This window comes from Rhinopithecus roxellana, chromosome 3 (assembly GCF_007565055.1).
Source record: "Rhinopithecus roxellana isolate Shanxi Qingling chromosome 3, ASM756505v1, whole genome shotgun sequence".
Taxonomy (NCBI): Eukaryota; Metazoa; Chordata; class Mammalia; order Primates; family Cercopithecidae; genus Rhinopithecus; species Rhinopithecus roxellana.
The window spans coordinates 56918461-56937156 of NC_044551.1; positions in this window are offsets into that span (position 1 = coordinate 56918461).

Below are 18696 nucleotides of genomic sequence, written 5' to 3' on the forward strand. Positions count from 1 at the left end.
TTGTGGAAGGGACCCTGTGGGAGATCATTTGTATCATGGCTGTGGTTTCCCCATACTGTTCTCGTGGTAGTAAATCTCATGAGATCTGATGGTCTTATCAGGGGTTTCTGCTTTTACATCTACCTAATTTTTCTCTTGCTGCTGCCATGTAAGTAGTGTGTTTCACTACCTACCTGATTCTGAGGCCTCCCCAGCCATGTAGAACTGTAAGTCCAATTAAACCTCCTTTTCTTCCCAGTCTTGGGTATGTCTTTATCAGCAGTGTGAAAATGGACTAATACGTAAGGTGACTTTAGGAAGAGAGGAAATGGAATATAATGAGGATAATTCATTCAGTTTTTTGAGAATCCTCGATGTACTATGTGCTAAGCACCATGACAGATCTTTTCTATAAGTTAAAGTAAAATATTGTTTCAGATTTCAAAAGACTTACAGTATGTTGTAAATATTAGTTCCAGCCAAGAATGAACCTGAAATATTCTGATTAGAGTTAGACCTATTGTCTGCTGTTTCACTGGCCCTTATCATTACATGAAGAAAAAAAAAAAAAAAATTGTAACTGACTTTTTTTTTAAGGCAGTCTCATTCTGTCTCCCAGGTTGAAGTGCAGTGACACAATCTCGGATCACTGCAACCACCACATCCTGGGTTCAAGCAATTCTCCTACCTCAGACTCCCGAGTAGCTGGGATTACAGGTGCAGGCCACCATGTCCAGCTAATATTTTTTTTTTGTTTGTATTTTTAGTAAAGACAGGGTATCACCATGTCAGCCAAGCTGGTCTTGAACTCCTGACCTCAAATGATCCACCCACCTCAGCCTCCCAAAGTGCTGGAATTACAGGCATGAGCCACTGTGTCCAGCCGTGAATGACTACTTTTTAAAAGGCAAGACAACAGAGGCTGCTTAAAACAACAAATAATCACAAAATTATAGCAGGTTTCTATATATAAAATTATAGCAGGTTTCTATATATAAAAAGAATTACTTACAATCATGGCAGAAGGCAAAGGGGAAGTAGTCACCTTCTTCACAAGGTGGTAGGAGAGAAATGAGCGAAAGCAGGGAAAACTGCTTTATAAAATCATATCTCATGAGAACTCACTTACTATCACTAGAACAGCATGGGGAAAACCACCCCAATAAAATATGATTAAATGGCACCAGGAAAGACTTTATTGACCTACACTTTCCTTTTGAAAATGCTTCAATTTTCTATATTTTCAATCCACTCTTATGGCCCAGAAAAGTAGGAAGAAAAATCCTTTTCCTGTCTCAGGTTTCCATTGGTCCACAAAATCAGCACCTCTAACTTCTTGTATGTAATGGTTTGAAGCATCCAAACTTCCTTCCATTTCTCGTTTGCTTTTCCAATGTGAGAAGTGATTGATCTCACTGAGCAGACAGTGCATCAGTCTGTTCTCACACTGCTATAAAGAAACAACTGAAGCCGGGCACAGTGACTCATGCCTGTAATCCCAGCACTTTGGGAGGCTGAGGTGGGTGGATCACTTGAGGCCAGGTGTTCAAGACCATCCTGGCCAACATGGTGAAACCCCTTCTCTACTAAAAATACAAAAATTAGCTGGGCATGGTGGCAGGTGCCTGTAATCTCACCTACTCAGGAGTCTGAGGCAGGAGAATTGCTTCAACCTGGGAGGTCGAGGTTGCAGTGAGCCAAGATTGTGCCACTGGACAACAGCCTGGGTGACAGAGCGAGATTCCGTCTCAAAAAAAAAGAGAAAAAAGAAAAGAAAAAAAAAAAAAGAAAAAGAAAAAGAAATAACCAAGATTAGGTCATTTATAAAGGAAAGAGGTTTAATTGACTTACAGTTCGGCATGGCAGTGGAGGCCTCATGAAACTTACAATCATGGCAGAAGGCAAAGTGGAAGTGGTCACCTTCTTCACAAGGTGGCAGGAGAGAAGTGAGCAAAAGCAGGGAAAACTGCCTTATAAAATCATCACATCTCATGAGAACTCACTATCATGAGGACAGCATGGGGAAAACCGCCCCCATAATCCAATCACCTCCCACCTAGTTCCTCCCCTAACACATGAGGATTACAATTCTAAATGAGATCTGGGTAGGGACGCAGAACCAAACAATATCAGACAGAACCATATGACTACTGTAAATTTCTATTTTTCTATCAGGTGGGGTTATGTGCTAAACATCTTTGGGTATGTATGGCCTCTCCTCCCTATTCCAGCTCTTCGCAGGCATGAGATATACAGCTGATTGAGTGAGCCTTCTCTGCAAACTGACACTCCCACAATGGGGTCTTAAGATGTGACTTGGCAATGTGGTGAGGAATGGGGGTGGAGGAAGCATTTTACCAGATCCAGATCAAACCCTCCAGTTCAGCTTCAGCTACAATAAAGTGGTGTTGGTCTCTATTTGACCCCTACACATACTTTTCAATTAATCTAATGTGTTATCATCTTTTTTAAACCATAAGGAGGCTTTAGCTCAAATGAGCCTTCTATGTGGAAAGAGTGGCTAATTAAGCTCACATGTGCCATTAATTCCTTGGTTTGAATGACTATATAGGTTTCCTTCTAGAGAATAGGGCTCAAGGGTTCTGTGGGGCAGAGAGAAAGGGAAGGCTGGAAGCTTCTGGTGCTGTGTTGGTGCCCTGCAATGAGGATGGGGATAGAGTTACTGAATAAGAAAAGAGAGACAAGAGGGGGCGAGAGGACAGTAAAATAACACTATGCCATCAATACTTTTTTTAGGAAAAGCTATCATGTTGTGTTAACCAGCATCCCTTCTTAATAGATCCTTAGAGAACCTTGTCCCAGGGAAATTCATAAGCACTGCATTGAGATAACAATAACCATTTATTGCAAAGGGAGAGTTGCCCCTACCCCAGCAATAAACAAACAAAAGGAAATAAAACATTGAACAGATTTTATGTTCCCCTAAAGCTTTCCCTTTACCAAATTTATTTACTTTTGTGTTTCTACAGAGAGCAGGTATTGTGTTAACCAATTTTTACAGATGAAGACCTTGAGAATTGGAGAAATTAAGGATATGGTTAAGCAATGATGAACTCATGATTCAAGTACAATTCTATCTATTCATTTCTAAAGCCATTTCCCCTGCAGGATGTCATGCCACTGTCTTGCTTTAATACTTCATTGATATTCCCTGTTTCTGAACTGGCAAGTTACTCATCTCCTTTTTTTAAAAAAAATTACCATACAAATATATGGTCTCACTGAGGTCTTATATAAATTAAAAGACATCTTGGAGCACAAAGTATTTGAACCAAGGAGGCTGAGCAGGACTGCTGAGACTGGGGAAACTCGTCTAACAGTATATGTCATTGGAATTCTGCCTCAGTCCTATCTGAGGCTCCACGGCAATGGTGTTGGCTTCTCTTCCCCTGCACTTACATTCACCCTAAAGTGCTCAGCCTCCTTGCAGGAGGTATAAGGAAGGTGACCTAAAATTCTTAGCACTCACCTACCTCAAAGATATTAAGAAGCTGAAGTTGAAGATGCTTCTGAAAATTGCAAGGAATTTTGGGGGAAGTTGTTGCTCTGTTAGTCTACCTATACCTTAGTGGGAGAACAAGCAGAAAGCAGAGAGGTGAGGTAAAGTGTGTGTAAAGGAAGAACATGTGATGCTGACTCTATTATGCAGTGCTGGATTCAGAGTCCAAAGCAAGAAGGATTGGAAAGAGGTGAATCTTTGACTGAGATGAAGGTGTATTGATGAATATACTGAATTGAACATTAATTACTGCACTGAAACCACCCTTGAGAACAAAGTTACTGTAGCACCATCTCCTCACTAGTACCCATAATTCCTTCATCTATGAGACTTCTCCAGTGATTCCTTGACAGCTCCATGCCCAGACCAACTTAACCATGTCTTTCTTGGCTCCTACTTCTAGGATGTGATGCATTACAAACCTACACTCATTATTTTGTCTTACATGCCTTTTCCTCTAGTAGTCTCAGTTTCAGTTTACAACATCATCATCTATATGATGTCCCAAAATGAAAATCTCAGTCTATCCTCAATCCCTACTTGAGGGATATCTCTCAGATATGTGTGGCTCAATCCCTACTTTTACTCACTCCCATATCTAATAAGTGTAAAAGAAAGTAAAAGCAAAGGGAAATCCAACTCTCAAATCTAGTGCCTCCACCCATCCCTCCTTGTTTCCTAATTCTCTATGCCTGGAAAATTACAATAACCTCCTAACCAAAGTTAGTCATCAGCTTCTCCCCACTCTAATGTGCCTCCAGAAAGCAGGATTGATTAAGCTTTCAACTGATGCTTATAGTCTATAAAATACAGCCAAAACTCCTTAGTAGAACATCAGCCTATCTCTTTAGTTTCACTTTTATCCCTTCTTTAATCACTGAACTCCTTCCTTTTAGTCAAGCGTGGCTCACCCTATCTTGACTCTGAGGTTCCCTGGATGCCCTTTCTTCTGTTGTTATGCACTTCCCCCATTTCAAGTTGGAAAACCCCACTTCTTTTGAAGATCCAGCAGGACTATTACCAGTTGTAAAACGTGATCTCACATCCCCTTTGTGCTTACTGAGCACTATTGTACATGATTCCATGTACACATTATATTGTAATTATTAATTAAATGTTTGTCTCCTTTTGCCCATAATCTGTAGGATCACAGCTACAAGTCACAAAAATGGAATCTTTCAGATTTAAGAAACAAAAAGGAAAATATATTGGGTAGTTGTCAGTATTCTTGGAAAGTCGAAGAACCAGGCTTCAGTCTTGAATATGTAGGTCTGCACAGCAGTAAGGATCACAGATAATATTATGTAACAGAACCAATCAGGAAAGGACTCTGCTGACATCATATTGAACAAAGGACACCATAGTTTACAACCAGTTCTGGATAACAGGTTCCCCTACTGAAACTATTGCTATCAATGCCTGCGTGTATTTACTCAGGTATTTGTCTATTGCTAGGTTAGCTCTGGAGGACTCCACATGTTGTTTTGTTCCCTGTGGTATACCCAGAGCCTAGCACAGTACCTGGCTTAAAATAGTGTTCGTGAATAGTATTTATATGTATATATTTTCCTCTGCTTCTGCTTCTTTGCTCAATTAGCTTCTATTTCAAAGACCAGAGTAGGTGCATCTTATTGATTGAGCCTAGGTTATGTGCCCAACCCCTCACTGAAGGGAAGCTAGAAAAGCAAATTTCTGGGGTTTTTAGCAGTTATAGTGAGAGATAAATTCTGCCTCTCGATAGGAATAATGTAGACAATTAGGAAAATTTCAAATAACGTAAATATCCACTAAAACTACTAGATACATTTAAAACGTATTCAACTGTAATAACCCCATTGCTCAACAGATCGAGGTGGCTACTAGCTTCTATATTGAACAGTGCTGATATAGAACATTTTCATCATCACACAATATTCTATTGAAGAGTATTGGCCTAGACAAAACCCCTAATTTTATTAATGTGTAAAGTGAGGTCCCTGGAGGTTAAATGATGTATCAAGGTCACACAACCAACTAGTATCCAGTTCAAAAGAAGACACCAAATTTCCTGACTCCATTTTTATTCCTCTATCACTACTCATTGTCTTTCAACTTACAGTTGTAAATGTTATGTTTATTTTCGTTCATTTCCTCAATTTTTCAAAAGCTTTTTGATTCGACAGTCTATGGCTTGTTGTGTTAAATTGCAGAATTGAAAAGCTTTAATGAAAAGCTTTCATGGCTATAAAGACCATTACTAGCAGAGCCTGGATTAGAACCAGTGTTCACTGACTCCTAGTCATCAAACGATTTGTTGCATAGAATGTTGAGATAATAAATCTTGAAGTTTTTGATTTAGCCAGTCATAGAAAGGGGACAAAACTCATGTACGACACAAATGGTAAGACAGAAGATACCAGTTCATTTTCAGCAATGGTCATCTGAATTCCTGCCAATATCCACAGAGTGGCAGGGGCAATTTCAGCCACAGTAACAAGCTGATCTCTGACATGAAACACTACTTTTCAAGCATTTCCCAAAGGCTTGAAAAGTAGCTAGACAAACAGATTCAAAAGAAATATTGACAGTCATGGGAACTCAAAGACTGACTTTCTTACTGCTTGCAGACACACTCACTGCACCCCTAATGACTATGAAAGCTGCAGATAGCACAGCTGGTCTCTTAGGTGGCACCGTGGATGCTCAAAGGGCATCAGCCCCAGCAAGATTCTCATACTTCTATAATAAACCCAAAGTGAGTAGGTACCAGCTGCCATAGACTGCTAGGTTACCAGCACTCTGAGGATGATTCTGAGGGAGGAAGCTTCAAATATTTCACTTTTCTGCCCTATTTTTTTAGTAGGATTAGGAAGCTACTATTCACACTCCCTGGAATAAATTATGATATCTAGAAACTCTTATTTTACACTCTCCAAATAGCACACAGCACAATGCTAAAAGAATGTAAGTGAATGGTACACACAGCCTCTGACAACTGAAGCTTTTGATCCTCAGCAGACCATATAGACATCATCTAAATAAGAATAGACATCATCTGAATAAGGACAGACATCCCAGCTCATATCTCAAGCCTCTGTCTCTTCTGGTTCCTCACTATTTGGTGAGATGTGCCTTACCCTGTATTTTAAAAATATTTTCTAGATATTGGCTGGGCGTGGTGGCTCACGTATGTAATCCCAGCACTTTGGGAGACCAAGACAGGTAGATCACCTGAGGCCAGGAGTTTGAGACCAGCATGGCAAACATGGAAAAAACCTGTCTCTACCAAAAATACAAAAATTAGCCAGGTGTGGTGGCATATGCCTGTAGTCCCAGCTACTTGGGGGGCTGAGGCACGAGAATTGCTTGAACATGGGAGGTGGAAGCTGCAGTGAGCAGAGATCATGCCACTGCACTCGAGGCTGGGGAACAGAGTGAGACTCCATCTCAAAGAAAAATATATATTTCTAGCTATTTCTATAATTACTCTTATTATACGATGTTGTTAAATATTTTACTCCTCATTCTTTACATATCTTGAAGGCAGGGAATGAGGCACATTCATTTTTTTCTGTTGTTCATTCAATACTATTCAAGAACACTATTTTAAGCCAGGCACTGTGCTAGGCTCTGGATATACCACAGGGAACAAAACAACATGTGAAGTGCTACAGAGCTAACATTCTAGCAATAGACAAATACATGAGTAAATACACAGATAGAAGTACACAAATAGGAATAAGGGGTGATGAAGGCATATGCTGTTTTAGAGAAGATGGCCAAGGAAAGTATTTCAGATGAGACTATAGAAACTGAATAAAGTGAGGAAGTAAATCATCCATGTATGTCTGGAAGAAGAGCTTTTCACGCAGAGGAAAGAGGAAGGGGTTGATTCTACATGTATCCACTAACATAACATGACTACTTGTTACCTAATATGTACCTTACACAAGGGAGAGGGATGAGAAGACACAGATTCTGCAGACAAGAAGATGAATCAAATACAAAGACTAAAACAATAGGAAAATGGAGAAGAAATTGACTACCTACCCACAGAAGCATCTCCAATCTTGCTACACAGTATCTCTCAGATATGTGTGGCTCTTTTTTACACACATAAATGCCTCACCATAAACCCACTAATCCAATCCATGCACCTTAAATATCAAAGCATATTTAAATTCACTCAACTGTACATATTTAGAGTAGAAGGACATAAAAAAAATCATTTCCACAGACTTTACTATCACCAGCCCCTTAAATGGAAATTAAGAGGGTAAGGCAAAGCACTTCTCTACTTAGTGTGGTGAATTGCCTCAGAAAAATGATGCTGGAAGCAAAAACAATCACAAAGAAGATAGACCAAGTTCCATTTCAACTGAAAAAGATCAGGGAAATATAGCACTGGGACTTGCTCATGTTCAAACAAAGTCAAGAAAATTTGAAAGACCTTCGGGTGCTCAACAGTTCTCCAGTCTAAAACAATTTTGGAGAATCCAGAGACTTAAAGGAATGGGAAACAGGTGGTTAGAGGATGATGAAGAGGGAAGATGAATGACAGTGACAAGATACTAAAATTGTTAGCAATAATTGTGTTAGTCAATTCTCACACTTCTATAAAGAAATATGCAAGACTGGGTAATTTATAAGGGAAAGAGGTTTAATTGACTTACAGTTCTGCATGGCTAGGGAGGCCTCAGGAAACTTACAATCATGGCAGAAAGGGAAGCAGGCAAGTCTTACAGGATGGTAGGAGAGAGAAGAGTGAAGGAGGAATTTTCAAACACTTATGAAACCATCAGATCTCATGTGAAGTCATTTACTATCATGAGAAATACTGAGTTGGGGGAGGATCACCCCCATGATCCAATCACTTCCCTCCCTCAACATGTGGGGATTACAATTCAAGATGAGATTTGGGTGGGGACACAGAGCCAAATCATATATTTCCACCCTGGCCCCTCCCAAATCTCGTGTCTTTTCACATTTCAAAACAATAATGCCTTCCCAACAGTCCCCCAATTCTTAACTCATTTCAGCATTAATTTGGAAGTCCACATTTGAAAGTCTCATCTGAAACAAGGCAAGTCCCTTCTGCCTATGAACCTATAAAATCAAAAGCAAATTAGTTACTTCCTAGATATAGTGGAAATAGACACATTGGGTAAATGCTCCCATTCCAAATGGGGAAATTGGCCAAATTTGCAAGGGGCTACAGGCCCATGCATGTCTGAAGTCCAGCAAGGCAATCATTAAATCTTAAAGCTCCAAAATGATCTCCTTTGATTCCATGTGTCATATCCAAGACATTCTGATGCAAGAGGTGGGCTCTCATAGCCTTGGGCAGCTCTACCCCTGTGGCTTTGCAGGGTGCAGTGCTCCCCTGCCCCCAACCCATCCTGGCTGCTTTCATGTCTAGCATTGAGTGTCCACAGCTTCTCCAGGCACATGGTGCAAGCTGTTGATGTATCTCTTATCTTGGGATCTGGAGGACAGTGGCCCTCTTCTTACAGCACCACTAGGCAGTACCCCAGTGGGCACTCTGTGTGGGGGGTCCAGCCCCACATTTGCCTTCCACACTGCTCCAACAGAGGTTGTCGCTGAGGGCTCCACCCCCACAGTGAACTTCTGCCTGGACATCCAGGTATTTCCATACATCCTCTGAAATCTAGATGGAGGTTCCCAAACCTCAATTCTTGAATTCTGTGCACCTGCAGGCCTAACATTACATGGAAGCCACCAAGACTTGGGGCTTGCACCCTCTGAAGCAATGGTCCAGGCTGTTCCCTAGCCCCTTTTAGCCAAGGCAGGAGTTGGTGTGGCTGGGATGCATTACACCAAGTTCTAAGGCTGCATAAAGCAGCAGAGCCCTGGGCCTGGCCCAAAAATCAATTTTTTTCCTCCTGGACCTCAAGGCCTGTGATGGGAGGGGTAGCTGTGAAGGTCTCTGACATGCTCTGGAGACCTTTTCCCCATTGTCTTGGTGAATAATATTTGGCTCCTGTTTACTTACGCAAATTTCTGCAACTGACTTGAATTTCTCTCCAGAAACTGGGTTTTTCTTTGCTCCTGATCAGGCTGAAAATTTTCCAAATTTTATGCTCTGCTTCCTCTTGAATGCTTTGCTGCTTAGAAATTTCTTCCTTCAGATACTCTAAATCCTCTCTCTTAAGTTCAAAGTTCCACAGATCTTTAGGGCAGGGTCAAAATGTCACCAGTCTTTTTGCATAGCAAGAGTGACTTTTACTCCAGTTCCCAACAAGTTCCTTATCTTCATCGGAGATCACCTCAGCCTGGACCTTATTGTTAAGATGCATATTAGAATTTTGGTCAAAGCCATTCAGCAAGTCTCTAGGAAGTTCCAAACTTTCCTGCAACTTCCTGTCGTCTGAGACTTCCAAGGCTCTAGGAAGTTCCAAACCTTTCCATATCTTCCTGTCTTCTTCTGAGCCCTCCAAACTGTTCAAACCTCTGCCTGTTACCCAGTTCCAAAGCTGCTTCCACATCTTCAGGTTATCTTTATAGCAATGCCCCACTCTTTGCAGTACCAATTTACTGTATGAGTGAGTACATTCCCAGACTGCTATGAAGAAATACTCAAGACTGGGTAATTTATAAACAAAATCATTTAGTTGACTCACAGTTCCACCTGGCTGGGGAGACCTCAGGAAACTTACAATCATGGCAGAAGGGGAAGCAGGCACATCTTACATGGTGGCAGGAGACAGAACAGTGAAGGAGGAACTTCCAAATACTTATAAAACCAGCAGATTTCATGAGAATGCACTCACTACCATGAGAATGGTGTGGGGGAAAACACCCCCATGATCCAATCACCTCACTCTCTTAACACATTGGGATTGCAATTTGAGATTAGATTTGAGTGCGGTCACAGAGCCAAACCATATCAACAATTAACAACAACAAAAAAATGTTAACAACAAAAAATTATTAACAACAAAAAATAGAAAGAGCATTCTAAAGAACAAAAGAATAAGTACAGATACTGGAAACAAAAAGAAAAGGACCACTGGTTTGTTTTACACCTATTTATAAGGTCAGTGCATTAAAAAGAAGATGATAGTTCTATACATATGTATGTATGTATATATCAAGAATCCAACCAATTTTCTATCATTACAACCACTACTACCACCTGGTCCAAGCTACCACTTTGTCTCACCTGAGTTGTTTAAATAGTCTCCTCTATCTTATCCCTCACTTCTGTCTTTAACTGGTCATTCTTCTGCTCATTTTCATTCAGTGGCTTCCCATCTCACTCAGGTAAAAGTCAAAGCCCCTACAGTGACCTATGGTGGCCTACAGAGCCCTATGTGTTCTGCCTTGCCCCTACATTCTGACTTCATCTCTTTTTACTCTTCCATAGGATGACTCTATTCCTTCCACACAGTCTCTCTTGCTAGATTTTGAAGACATATTTCTCCATTGGGAATTTTGCTTTCTTATCTCATTCTGTTAAAGACAGCTCAATTGCCATTTGTCAGGGCTTTTTACCACTTTGTGTAAATAATAACCTACCTTCCCCCCATGTAACCCCATTCTGACTTTTATCCCTCCATGTGTCCCTGGCCTTGTTCTATTTGTCCCCATCACAATACCACCTGACATGCTAAATATTTATTTGCTTATTTGTTCATTATTGATCTTTTCTTACAAGCGTATAAGTTTCTTGTGTCCAGACTTTATCTATTTTGTTCTAGATGAATGTTTATTGATGAATGAATGAATGAATGAATGAGTGAATGAAGAAAGATAAGGAAGTGAGAACTAGAGTTTCTCAAGCTCATAGTTGAGGCAGAAGTAAATCATGCACAAAAAGAATCAGAAAGATAAAGAAATTATATTGATGATAATGAAGAGGAGGAGGATGGTGGTGATGATGAGGATGATGATGATAGTAACAACTATTAGTTACCGATATTTTATTAGGCACTGTCATTGTTTGCAATGCCTCATTTAATTCTCTTGCAACTATACAATGTAGGTCCTATTGTTATCTCGGTTTTCTAAATAAGGAAACTGAGGCTTTGAGGAGTTAGATAACTTGTCCAAGGATGCACAGTTGATAAACATAAGAGCAGATTTTTAACTCATATCTGGCTTCAGAGTCTGCAGTTCTAACAGTTAATCTAACATCTCAAGATAACTACAGTGTTGTGCTAGGGTCTGCAAAAATAAAACAACAAAACTGAAGGAGTGCCTAAAGCAGGAGTCCAAAAATAAAACCACATTCATAGAGTTAGCAAACTAGCCTCCTTAATATAATAATAACTTATAATCCTGATTCAGTAAGGAATACTAATTAAGAGGCAACAAATTAAAGCAAACAAAAAGGTAGCTAACTACACACAAAAGAAAATAACTCTCTAGACTCTAATTATTTAATTCTCACTCTATTTGTGGTATTCCGAGATCTTGGCAAACTGAACTTTTTATTTAATTTGTCCTCATTAGTAGCTCCCAAGTTTACATCATATTTTCCCCCCACATTCAGTTTCTTCATGAAATATGTAGGCTTAGCTTCTGGTTCAGTTAGAGTCAACAAGCAATCCCATTTTTCTGCAGCCACTCTATGATTTCATCTTAAGTGAGAGCTGTTGTTTTCTACAAAATAAGTGGGTGAGAATTATTTTGTTTTGTTTAGTTTCACATTGAAAAGGTTGATGTGAAAAATCTAAAGAGGCAATTATTTTAATAAAATATTTTCTGCAAAGTAGAATAACAGTTTTTAAAATTAAGATGTTGGTGAGATTGTAACAATATTCTTACATTCCAATGGTAGAAGAATGGTTAAGTGGCTATGCTACTTAATATGCAATACAATATACCCATTGGAAGAAATACTCTTGAAGAGTTTATATTCATATGAGGGTATGTTTGTGTTGCCTTACTAAATGGAAAAACAGGTTACTAAATTGTATAAATAATTAAATTTCAACTATAAAATATATGTACAGTAAAGAGAGGAGTAGGAAAAAAGAAAATGATGGTCTCTGGGGAGTAAATGTGGAATGATAGTTTTCATTCTACATTCCGTGTTTAAAAAAATAGCTTATAAAAAGCACAAATTATTTGCATACCTTAAAACTGTTTATTTTATATTTGAGGAATAAAGGTGTGTTGATAGAAAATGCAACATGGCTAAAATTCCACCTATTTGATCACAGACTATTTTACCGTACTTTCTAATGAGCTAAGAACATTGTTTCAGCATGAAAGTCTCCTTTTCTCTGACATTTAGATAAATAAGTAGACAACCCATTTTCCTTATTCCAAGCCTCCTGTTTCTTAAAAGGAAAGAGATAAGGAAGAAAGAAATGAAGGAAGAAAGGACAATTCTGATGAAATGGAGCAGTCATAGTTTCTGCACTGGCTCTGTGAATCTGAGCAAGAAACCAGATTTCTTGTCACTTTGGTTTTGCCATCTGATATTGTTTGGCTGTGTCCCCACCCAAATCTCATCTTGAACTGTACCTCTCATAATCCCCATATGTTATGGGAGAGTCCTGGCTGGAAGTAATTGAATCATGGAGGTGATTTATCTCATGCTGTTCTTGTGTTAGTGAATAAGTCTCAGGAGATCTGATGGTTTTATAAAGGCCAGTTCCACAGCACACGCTCTCTTGCCTGCTGCCACATAAGATGTGACTTTGCTTCTCCTTCACCTTCCCACCATGATGGTGAGGCCTCCCCAGCCATGTGGACCTGTGAGTTCATTAAACTTCTTTTTCTTTATAAATTACCCAGTCTCATGTATGTCTTTATTAGCAGCATGAGAGCAGACTAATACACCATCTGTAAAAGGGGAGTAATAATATATTATGATGTAGTGACTAAGACCATCAAAACTGTAACCTGATTCTAAAGCTACACACTGCAGCCATATGGTCTGAGTTCAAATTCTGGCTCCACAATATCCCAACTGTATGATCTTGGGCAGGTTAATTAATCTCTCTGTCTTGGTTTTATCTTCTGCAAAATTATGTTAAGAATGAGAAGACATTAGATTCTTGAGGGTTAATATGTGATATGGTTTGGCTCTGTGTCCTGACCCAAATCTCATCTGGAATTGTAAACCACAAGTGTCGAGGAAAGGAGTTGTTGAGAGGTGACTGGGTCACAAGAATAATTTTCTCCATGCTGTTCTCATGATAGTGAGTCAGTTCTCATGAGAGCTGATGGTTTTAAGTGTTTGGCAGTTGCCTCTTCGTGTTCTCTCTGTCCCTCCTGTTGCCATGTAAGACATGCCTTGCTTCCCATTCACCTTCCGTCATGATTTTAGGTTTCCTGAGGCCTCCCAGCCATGTGGAACTGTGAGTCAAGCAAACCTCTTTTCTTTATTAATTACCCAATCTCCAGTAGTATCTTTATAGCAGTGTGAGAATGGACTACGATATGCTTATAAAAATGTCTAGTGTATATGAGGCATTATAAAAGTGTTAACTATTGCTATTAACCTCATTCAGTAGTTGATCAGAATTCACTTAAAATGTCAGCACCCTTAACAAATCCTCCTCTTACAGTTCTTCAGATCAGAAGTTCAACATGGGTATCACTGGGCTTAAATCAAATTATCAGCTAGACTTCACTAATTTCTGGAGGCTTTTGGGTAGAATTTGTGTCCTTCCCTTTTCCAGCTTTCTGGCTTCTGCCCACATTCCTTGGCTTATGATCCCTTCTTGCAACTTCAAAGCCAGTTAACTGCAGGTTGAGTCCTTCTCATACTGTCATTTCCCTTGTTTTCTACAGCCAGGAAGGTTCTCGGCTTTGAAGGAATTATGTGCTTATATTAGGACCATCAGAATAACCCAGGATGACCTCCTCTTCTCAATGTCTTTAATCTTAACCACATTTGCAAAGTACCTTTTGCCATGTAAAGTAACATATTTACAGATTCTAAGGATAAGAGCATAGACATATTTCGGGGTTATTATTCTGCCTATCACTTCTTCCCATTCCATACAACTATAGACATATCCACACTTTATGTATGTAATAATTTAACCACACCTTTCTCTTTCATTTCTATTGAATAAAACAATTTCATAATGCCAATATTTTAGCTATAATAGGGATACAGTACTTTATCTTAACCCATTACTGGTAAAGGAAATAGGGACTTTACTTTTAGTTTTTCCCAAAACTATTACTTCTAGGAGATTAGGGCAGTGGCTATATTTCAGAATCTCCTTTCCAGGAATGTTCAGATTAAAAGAAGAGATGATCCCCATAGCCCTTTCCAAAATCAATGATGGCACTTCTTTTTTGACTCCTCAGATAGGAAGTCAAGGAACTCCCTAATGAAGGGACAGGCTGCTGTCCATTCTTGAGTGATGATTAGCCCAAATATGTCCATGTTATTTGATGCAGGAAATTCCCATGGTAACATAGTCCTCATTTTTTTTTTTTTTTTTTTTTTTTTTTTTTTTTGAGGCTGAGTCTCGCTCTGTCGCCCGGGCTGGAGTGCAGTGGCCAGATCTCAGCTCACTGCAAGCTCCGCCTCCCGGATTTACGCCATTCTCCTGCCTCAGCCTCCCGAGTAGCTGAGACTACAGGCTCCCGCCACCTCACCCGGTAGTTTTTGTATTTTTTTAGTAGAGATGAGGTTTCACCGTGTCAGCCAGGATGGTCTCGATCTCCTGACCTCGCGATCCGCCAGTCTCGGCCTCCCAAAGTGCTGGGATTACAGGCTTGAGCCACCGCGCCCGGCCAGTCCTCATTCTTAAAGAAAAGGAATATTTTTAAGAAAATAAATGTTTTTGCAATGATTAAAACAGTCATTTATACTCTGACTCAATTGCTGTTAGCAAATATGAAAATAGAAGGTGAGAGGATGGAAAATGATCTGGAAACATTATAAAGAAAGAAGCACTGTAGAGGGAGTAGCTGGAGGTGCCAGGTGCCTTAGATCTACTGAAGGCCACTTAGGAATTTGAGGAACATAATAGGAGGGGATTTTAGGAAACGCACATCATGAATTCAATATGCTGCCAAAGAGGAAGGTGCCAGTCACCTTGTGCTTCACTAAGTTGCCAGAGGTTCTATTGTTGGGTCTTAGAAAGTGATTCCCCAAAGGCTGGCTCTTTAAACAAGTAGAGGCCTTTGAAGGTTCTCAGAACCAAGGTCCCTGTAACCTTGTCTTGTTCCCAGCCCCTCCAGGTGTAAGGAGGGATTCTCTCTGGAATTTCCTTATTTGACCAAGAAAGCTTCTTTCTAAAATAAATGCAACTGTCTTACACTCTCTTCCTGGGGATCTTATCAAAAAACCAGGAAAGATAAACCATCAGAGAAGAGGAGAAACTGGGAGTTGTTGCCATGCTCAGACAGACTTTTCATCTATTTTTCTGAGGGAAGTTCTAAGAGATTCCCTGGGGAACTTTATCTGCATAATAAAACAACATTTTCCTTATGCAGCTCCGCCCCTCACCTTCCTTTAATGTCTACATCCCAGGTCCTTACATGTCTACCCTATGAGTAGAGTATTTAAGCATCAACCATCTGGTCCCTATTTGAGTTCATATTTTGAACTCAAAACTTGGCATGAAGCTATATGAGCATCAATAAAAGCAACAAATATTTACTGACCACCAGCTCTGTACTAAATACCAGGTTAGACTTAGGTCAGACACTCTGCCATTTTGATACCATTTGATGGGGGGAGGAAAGGGGGAAGGAAGGAAGGGAGGGAGAGAAGGAGGAGGAGAGAGAAAAAGAAAGAGAAGAGAATAAAGAAAAGAATAAAGAGAAAGAAGGAAGGAAGGAAAGAAAGAAAGAAAGAGAGAGAGAGAAAGACAGAAAGAAAGAAAGAAAGAAAGAAAGAAAGAAAGAAAGAAAGAAAGAAAGAAAGAAAGAAAGAAAGAAAGAAAGAAAGAAAGGGAAAGAAAGAAAGAAAGAAGAAAGAAAGAAAGAAAGAAAGAAAGAAAGAAAGAAAGAAAGAAAGAAAGAAAGAAAGAAAGAGAAGGAAGAAAAACTATAAAGTCGAAAATACACAATTATTTTTTCCTTAAAGCAAATCTATATATGTGTATATAAAAGTTTAATGAAATATCTATAGGTAGAAAAGTGATCTCACTTTCAAGTACAATTTTATGTTATTTAATAGCCTCCCATTACTACTTAGAAATTTAGTACTTTTAGCAGTAGATACTCTTCTGGTATTAGAAATTCGCCTACACAAGTATCATGCAGCACATGCAATATGACCAACTTTGTGCACATGCGTGACACACACGCATGCACACACATGCACACAAACACACACACAACTAAACCATTTAGGGTGTATGGCAAATGTGAAGCAGTAGAAAAAGTACGGAATGGAGAATCACATTACCAATTTGTTGCCTTCTTAGACAACAAATTTTTGTGTGTCCCTGGACCAGTCACTCAGTCTCTTTGAACCTCAATTTCTTCATCAATGAAACTGGGGACAGGAATAAATTATTCTTAATTACAAAACTGCATTCATTTCATGCCAAACCCCGATTGTAAACAGTATTAATTTTTCAAAGCAAACAGCAACAAGCTCCCAAGACAAACATTGTAACTCTAACTAAACATGAACAAGTAATAAAAAAGTAATAGATAATGATATAATAATAAATTTGCATTGCATCTATACCATATTCAGGCTATCCTGCTACCTCCAACCTACCCCCAAAAGTGTAATAACAAGCAACTTTTTAAAATAAGACTAAGACATCCATTATTTTCTCTCACTGTGGTGCCCATTGCCCACCTCAGAGACCTCGATCTCCATCTCATGTTACATTCTCACAGAATGTATAAATCAAAGGTTTCTGAGATTATCAGGGGACTTATCCCAGTTGTGCTCATGCTAAACTCTACCTAAGCCTACCACCTCTTAAGAAAATAAGTGTTGCCACCCTGACACACCACAATTACCTCTTCTCCCTCACAATTCTTTTTTTGCTGCATATTCTTGGAGCCTTCTTCAGTGACACATGAGACTCTAAACAAACAGGTCATTTTTCCTTTAGAATAGACTCATAGTTTCATCATTTTGTAGCACTCTGTAGTGTTTCAGTAAAGGCTGACTCTTACTACCCAAGTTAAAATAAGAAATTCACTGACAAAATTCCATTGGTCAGAGCAAAGCAAGTCTATCCATTTTTCTAACCTTACAGGATTTGGCTGCAATACACTAAGTCTCATCAAGTCTGCCTTTACTAAGTTATAATTCATATTTTTCAAAATGACACATTTAACTAGATACACATTATTATTTTCATAGTCTTCACATAGATCCCTTAACAAGTGCCTTTTGAATCAGCTTCATTATAATATAATAACTGAATATAAAACACAGTTCTTTTATACTTCAGTTTCTTCCTTTTAAGAGATAAGAATTGCTGTCCAAAATGAACAGTTTCTCTCTTTAAAAAGGTATCTAATAACAAGAGTTGCTTTCTTAGATGTCTCAACACTGAGAGAGTAAAGTACCTGCTTCCTAGCAAGAGGACTGGCAGACACAACTGAGTGATTTGCGCAAAAGTAGGATGTGAGATTCCAGGAAGACAAATGGAAATGAGGCAAGTGCTGCCATGAGAATGTCTCCTGTGGAGAAACAGGAACTGTGCCTAGTCAAAAGCTGTGATACTTTTGCCATGTGAGATTTGTGAAACTATTAAAGTTGGGGAGGGGTGGAATGTGTTCAGGGAAAAAAGAAAAAAAAAAAAAAAAAAAAAAAAAAACACTATCCAGAAGCAGAAGCAGTGTTGTCCCTTGGAACAGACTAAAATAAATAAATTTTAAAAAATCATTTAAAAAAAGCCTCCTGGCAAGGCAAGCCAGCTGAAGGCTCAGCCGTATTTATACTAACAGCCTTCCTGCTGATCTGACCTCTCCAGAGACCAGAAGGCTATAGGCTCCCCTCACAGTGATTATCATCCTGTTTTCAAAAACTACAGACTATATTGTATCCAAACCACAGGTTCTTCTGAGTTGGAGATCAGCATATTAGGTTAAAGCTGAAATCAGGGAAATATTTTAGCTCATATACCTCTGCAATTCATTCCCTAGGGAAGGATGAAGAAAAAAAGCTGAAGATATATTACTAAATAAATGTTAACTAGGTCAGAATAGAAGTTTTTCAAAATTCTTGGGCTTATTGTTTTAGTCTGTTTTCTGTTGCTTATAACAGAAAACTTGAAACTGGGTAATTTAAAAGAAAAGGA